The sequence below is a fragment of the Saccopteryx bilineata genome, chromosome 2, assembly GCF_036850765.1.
Source record: "Saccopteryx bilineata isolate mSacBil1 chromosome 2, mSacBil1_pri_phased_curated, whole genome shotgun sequence".
In the NCBI taxonomy this organism is placed as follows: Eukaryota; Metazoa; Chordata; class Mammalia; order Chiroptera; family Emballonuridae; genus Saccopteryx; species Saccopteryx bilineata.
The window spans coordinates 84,604,548-84,611,961 of record NC_089491.1 but is presented as its reverse complement, the minus strand read 5'-3'; the positions used below and the strand labels follow the sequence as shown (position 1 = coordinate 84,611,961).

Below are 7,414 nucleotides of genomic sequence, written 5' to 3'. Positions count from 1 at the left end.
CTGTACCTATAAGTCGGTGTCTACATTGACTGTTAGTTTATTTTGTTCTCTGGATTCCACATATGAAATCATATGGCATTTGTCTTTCTCTGACTAACTTATTTCACTCATAATACTCTCCAGGTACATCCATGCAGTCCACAAAGATAAGATTTCCATCTTTTTAACAACTGAGTAGTATTTTATTGTGTAAAAGTATCCCATCTTTTTTACCCACCCACCTACTGAGGGGATTTTTTTTTTCTTTCTTTTGTTTTTTTGCATTTTTCCGAAGCTGGAAACGGGGAGGCAGTCTGACAGACTCCCTGCATGCACCTGACCGGGATCGACCGGGATCCACTCGGCACGCCCACCAGGGGGCGATGTTCTACCCCTCTGGGAGGTCACTCTGTTGCATCCAGAGCCATCCTAGCGACTGAGGCAGAGGCCACAGAGCCATCCTCAGCGCCCGGCCATCTTTGCTCCAATGGAGCCTTGGCTGCGGGAGGGGAAGAGAGAGACAGAGAGGAAGGAGAGGGGGAGAGGGGGAGAAGCAGATGGACGCTTCTCCTGTGTGCCCTGGCCGGGAATCAAACCCAGGACTCTTGCACGCCAGGCCGACACTCTACCACTGAGCCAACCGGCCAGGGCCCTGAGGGGAATTTGAGCTGCTTCTAAACCTTGACTCTTGTAAATAGTGTTGTAATGAACATAGGGGTGCATATATCCTTTTGAATCAGTGTTTTGATTGTTTTGTTTTTTTTTTCAGATATATTTGCAGAAGTGAAATTGCTCAGTCATAAGGCAGTTCCGTTTTTAATTTTCCAGGAAACTACTTACTGTTTTTCATGGTGTCCAAACCAATCTACATTCTCACCAATAATGCATGAGAGTTGCTTTTTCACTACATACTTGACAACCTTGTTACTGATTTATTGATGATAGCTGTCTGACAATTGTGAGGTGATATCTTATTGTAATTTTTATTTGTATTTCTTTGATGATTAGTGCTACTGAGCATTTTTTCATGTGTCCATTGGCCATCTGAATGTCCTTTCTTTTTGGTATTGAGTTTTATAAGATTTTTAGACATTTTGTCTATTAACCACTTAGTGTATCATTGGCAAATATGTTCTCCATTCAGTGGGTTGTCTTTATATTTGTTGGGGTTTTTTTGCTGTGCCAAAACTTTTTAGTTTGAAGTAGTCTAATTTTTAAATTTTGTTTGTCTTGCCCAACATGATATATCAGAAAAAATAATATTGCAATGAGAAATACTCAAAATATTGCTGTCTATGTTTTCTTCTTTCTTTGTGGTATTTTTTTTCTTTTTTGAGAGAGAAAGAGAGACAGAGAGAGAGGGACAGATAGGGACAAACAGACAGGAAGGGAGAGAGATGAGAAGCATCAATTCTTTATTGCGGTGCCTTAGTTGTTCATTGATTGCTTTCTCATATGTGCCTTGATGGGGAGTGGGGGGGAGGAGACTACAGCAAAGCCAGTGACCCTTGCTCAAGCCAGTGACCATGGGATCATGACTATGATCTCACATTCAAGCTAGCAACTGCAAGCTTAAGCTGGTGAGCCCATGCTCAAGCCAGATGAGCCTGCAATCAAGCTGGGTGACCTCAGGGTTTCCAACCTGGGTCCTCTGCATCTCTGTCTGATGCTCTATCCACTGTGCCACTGCCTGATCAGGCTATTTATGATATTGAGCCTTACATTTAAGTCTTTAATTTATTTTGAATTTATTCTTATGAATGCAAATAAGAAGGTAGCCTAGTTTTATTTTATTTTTTGCAAGTGTCCATATTTTCAAAAACTGTTTATTAAATAGGCTGTTTTTACTTTATTGTGTGTTCTCAACTTCTTCGTCAAATATTAATTGACCATCAATGCATGGGTTTATTTTTGGGTGCTTTACTCTGTTCTATTGATATTTATGTCTATTTTTATGTCAGTACCATGGTGTTTTGATTACTATACCCTTGCAGTATAGTTTGAGATCAGGTAGTGTGATACTTCCTACTTTGTTCTTTCTTAAGATTGATGAGGCTATTTGAGCTTTTTTTGTGGTCCCAAAGTAGAGGGCAAAGTAGAGAAGCAGAGGCCCCAACAGATCCCCTAAGGAGAAGTGGGAAAGGCCCCTCTTCTGCAACGACAGTGTGAAGGACCTATCAAAATTCCACAGGTGCTCATCTTCACCTGGCAATGCTCACCCTAGGACATTACCCTACAGAAATTCTCACTCAAGTTTTCAAAAATATGTTTTTGAGACTACCCATCAAGTCACTGATGAAATAGCCAAGAATTGAGAAAAACATGAATATCCATGAAGAGGGATGAGACCCACCAATCCTGGTCCACATGGATGCGGAAGCTGAGTAGCAGCTAATGTGGGTGCAGGGGTCTTCATGTTCTGACAGATAAAGACCTCAGAGGTCTTCTTATGTGTGACATGTGACTCAACCATCAGCATCTAGGATCTCACCTGTCAGATCACATATATGTATTTCGATGGCAGATACACATATGTGAAAATGTGTCTGCATGTGTCAGAGGCAGAGAAGACAGAATGTGAGTTGCAGAGCCTGGATAATACTCATAAAGCCATTTATAATGGTCACCTCTGGGTGCAACTTTCAAATCTTTTACCTTCTTTTTAAAGTGATGTATCCATTGGCGGGATTCAAATAATTTAACAGCTGACTCTCTGCCCTAATGACCATTTTAAGTTTAAAAAATACATACAAAAAAGTAATTTATTATTTTATGCATTTAATACTTAAATAAGAACAATAAAAGAGGTACACAAAACTAAATTATGAGAAAAAGTTATAAAATATTAATTAAAATATTAAATAATACCTTAAAAAATAAAACTGTTATTTAAGCTATTTTCATATTGCTTCTTGATTGATGTCTTTACTTACAATTTTTTTAATGTATGGATGGAATGAACATTACTACAAGGGCTTAGAATATGTTGCTGCACATATGAACATTTAAAAAGAGTAAGAAATGTAAATTTGTGATTCCTACACTTGGGTGGCTGCCCAAGTACCCACGTTAGAGAAAACCCTGATTACAAGTGTCATTTTAGCAACTGGTTTACTGAACTCAACAAAAAATTAGGTATCGGTTCTTCTGAACCAGTCTAAGCCATCTGAATATTACCATAGGATGTACAAATTTTTAAAACACATAGTTTTTCTTCTTCAATACATGAATTTTATTGTATCTTTATTTTATTGCAAAATATCTGAGGAAATCATTTAGCATCTTGCTGTTTGTATAGCTGTGCAATTTAGCTCTTATTCATCTTGCTGAACTATTTCTTTTTTAGAAACATAGATACCATCCAAAATTTTTCTAATATTCTTGTTTTTAGCTGTTGTGGCTTACTGAATCAAAGCAGCTGAATTTGATACAAGTTCAAAGTTTCTCTTCAAGAATCAACTCATCTTTCTGAGCTTGAGATACTGCACAAACAATGCCAGACCTCATTCACACCCTATGGATGTATTTTCACCCATGAAATTTGTGATTTCAAGAAGAGAACAATCCTCCTTAATAATGGTGTTGATGAGGAAATGAGCATACGCAGACCTTATTTTATAATAGAAGTCCAGCATAACATCCTTGATTTCTTTACATGACTGCAGGTAGTCCAAACAAAGGCCAGTTCCTATTTCCCCACCATTTTTAACTCAGAGCCATTTTTTTTATACCAAGGAGACTGAGTTCTACATTGATGTCACTGAAGTCCCTCTTCAAGGTGCCTTTAGGAGCTTTAGGATCCTTCACAATTACTGTGTGTCTCTTCAGAGTGATGTCAACATTTTCTGGGATGTCAACAGTCTTATTGTTAAGAATGGTCTTTATTTTCATATGAGATGCAGCAAAGAGCTAACTCTAATAATTCTAAAAATATTGAAATTTACGTATTTAGTGTTATCCATTTATCACTCATCCATGTAGTAAAAAACATTTCTTTAGTTAAAGAATTTTTGATAAGGAAAATAAACAGTTATTGTAGTACAATAATGAATTCTAAATAAATTAAAAATCAAATAAAGTACAAAGTTCTTCAAGGAGGAGAGCCCTGACAACAGATGCTCACCATTCCAGTGTTTTTCCTGTGTGTGCACATAGTTCTGACATGTATACATGTGTGTGCCTGTGTTCCTGCACCCATGCATACATGTGTGAGGTCATGTGAGTGTTCACATGTGTGCTTGTGCACTTGTGGGTGTCAAGTAGGAAGGATTTCTGGACATTTGCTCTTCCAAAGCCTTATTTCCATAGGTACGTGTGGACACTGCAGTGTCCTTGGTAGTTTCTGTGTCCTTACATCACAATTTCCAAAGTGTCTCCTGTAAAATGTAGGCCATTTCTAAATTTTCACTCCCATCATGTGCTTCTGATCCCTTGGCCCCTCCATGCCATGCTCTAGCCTTGGAGAAAAGTTTGCTGCCAACAGCCATTCTGGGCTCAAAGGTACAGACATTCCTAAAGTGTTCATGAAGCTGTTTGGAAATTTCAGGGGTCAAAATACACAGGAAGAGACTGTGTCATGTGGCTCTAAGATGTGGGCCATTTTCCCCTCACATGTCTGACCTGACCACCACTCCTGTGCAGAGCCCTTCCTCCACATGGGCAAATATTATTCTGTTTTTACCTGATAAATTCCATTGTGCTCATCCTGAATACTCCATTAGACCCACCACACCAAAATGGTGGATTGGCCCCAGGTGTCTGGAAGTTGGGGTTGACTTTGGAGTACGTTACGACATTTGCTGAGTATCCTCAGTCCTGGCACATACACTGAGTTTGATTCTGTGTATACCACAGGTGGACACCACTTGCTCTTACCTGGTGACTTAATGAGAACATACTCATTCAATTCACATTCTGCTTGAGGTTCTTTCAGTAATTGAGGCTAAATGTCAGCCAGCAAGCTATGGCAGAACTTGGAGTGTCTTGAGTCTTTTGCTGACCTGCCCTTGACTCAATTCTGGTAGCAGCCATCTTTGGTATGCAGCTTGACCTTCCCAGGCCAAGCAGAGACAACCATAAACCTTGTCTCTGCTTGTAACATAAACTTTGTAACTCCAGATAGGTAGCCTAGGATCAGTCCAATGCAGCATCTGACACTGACCTGTACCCGACTCCTTCCAAGAGGTCCCAGGACCAACACACCTGTGGTTGGGCTTCATGCCATATTAGAGATTGACTCAATTAGCTCCAAAAGCATCAGACCCGAAAGAATGACTTGGCAGACACCAACCCTACTGAGCTAAATCTGGGTTTGTGAGGTCAGCCTGAGCACAACAGGTCATACTCTATGGTCAGGGTTAAACCTCATAGTCAGCCAGTTTAAAGGTCAATCCCACCCATTAATAGGCCAACAGTAATCAACACTTAAGTACAGCAGTGGAGCTTACATAACCCACATAAGTGACATTCCTGGAACACCCACAGGAATTGAACCCTATAGGACACCTACTACATAAGGCCACCATACAAACATTGGGAGACATAACAGATCTACATAATATACAAAAACAAATACAGAAGGCAACAAAAATTGTTAAAAAAAAACTTTCCCCATATGAAAGACCAGCAGAAATTCCCAGGAAAGTACTAAATAAAATGGCAGCAAAAAATCTACCACATAGCCTGACCTGTGGTGGCGCAGTGGATAAAGTGTCAACCTGGAAATGCTGAGGTCACCAGTTAGAAACCCTGGGCTTGCCTGGTCAAGGCACATATGGGAGTTGATGCTTCCAGCTCCTCCCCCCTGTCTCTCTCTCCTCTCTGTCTCTCTCTCTCTCCTCTCTAAAATGAATAAATAAAACTAAATAAAAATCTACCACATAAAACTCAAAAAAATGGTCATAAGGATGTTCACAGAACTAAGGGAAGAATGAATGTAGTCAGTGAGAATGTAAAAAGGAGACAGTAAACATGAAAAAGGACATAGAAAACATGAAAAAGAACCACTCAGAAATGAGCAATACATACCTGAAATGAAGAATACACTAGAAATAATCAACTTCAGATTAGATGAAACAGAAGAGTGAATTAGTGACTTGAAAGACCTCTACTGAAAACCTCTACTTACATCAGCCTAAGAAAAAAGAATTAAAAAATATCAGGATTATTTGAGTGATGTCTGGGACTACATCAGGTATAAAATCATCTGCATCATATGGATAGCAGAACAAAAAAAGAGAATTAAAGAGATGGAGAACATATTTGAAGAAATAATGACTGAAAACTTTCTTATCTTGGAAAAGAAAACAAACATATAAGTCCAGGAAATACATTGAGTCCCATACTAGATAAACCCAAAGAAGCCTACTTCAAGACACATCATAATTAAAATGACAAAACTTAAAGACAGAGAGAATCTTAAGGGCAGCAACAGCCATGCAGTTAGTTACCCATAAGGGCCTCCCATAAGAAACATTTCAGGCCAGAGGAACTGGCACAAAATATTCAAAGTGATGAAAAGCAAGGATATACAACCAAGAGCCTTGTATCTAGCAAGGCTATAATTTAAAATTGAGAGAGAAATAATGATCTTCCCAGAAAAGAAAAAGTTAAAGGGGTTTATTTCTACAAATTCAATATTACAAGAAATATTAAAGGGATATTGTTAAGAAGAGAAAGAAAAAAAATGAGGAACTGAATGATAAAGAATAAAATGACAATAAATTTTACCTATCAACAATCATTTTAAGTATAAATTGATTAGATTTTTCAATCATAAGATGTAGGGTAGCTAAATTAAATAGAAAACAAGAACAATATATGTTCATAAGAGACCTTACTAAGAGTAAAAGTTACACATAGACTGAAAATTAAAAAAAAAAGGTATTTCATAAAAATGGAAACAAATAAAAAGCTGGGGTAACAATAATAATAAGGCAGACAAAAACACTTTAAAACAAAGGCTATGATAAGAGATAAAGATATTACATAATGATAAACAGATTTATGCAACAAGAGGACATAAACTTTGTAAGCATTTATGCACTCAACATAAGAGTGCCTAAATATATAAATCTTGATGGACATAAATGATGAGATGGACAGAAATACAGTCATAGTAGAAGGTCTTAACACCCCATTGCCCTTAATAAATATATTTTCTAGACAGGAAAACAAGAAGGCAATAAGAGCCTTAAATGACACACTTGATCAGATGGATTAAATTGATATTTTCATAGCAGTTTATCCTAAAGTAACAGAATACTTATTTTCAAATGCACATGAAACATATTCCAGGATTGATTTCATGTTAAGGCACAAAATTATTCTCAATACATTTAAGAAAATTGGATTCATATCAAACAATGTCTCTGACTACAATGGAATAAAACTAGAAATCAATTACAAAAAAACCCCGCTGAAAAACACACAAACA

At 37.8% G+C, this 7,414-nt stretch overlaps 1 pseudogene; it reads right to left on the bottom strand.

Moving 5' to 3' along the window:
* Positions 1 to 3,293: 3,293 nt before the first annotated feature.
* On the bottom strand, positions 3,294 to 3,870 carry LOC136322257 (large ribosomal subunit protein uL6 pseudogene; annotated as a pseudogene).
* Positions 3,871 to 7,414: the final 3,544 nt, after the last annotated feature.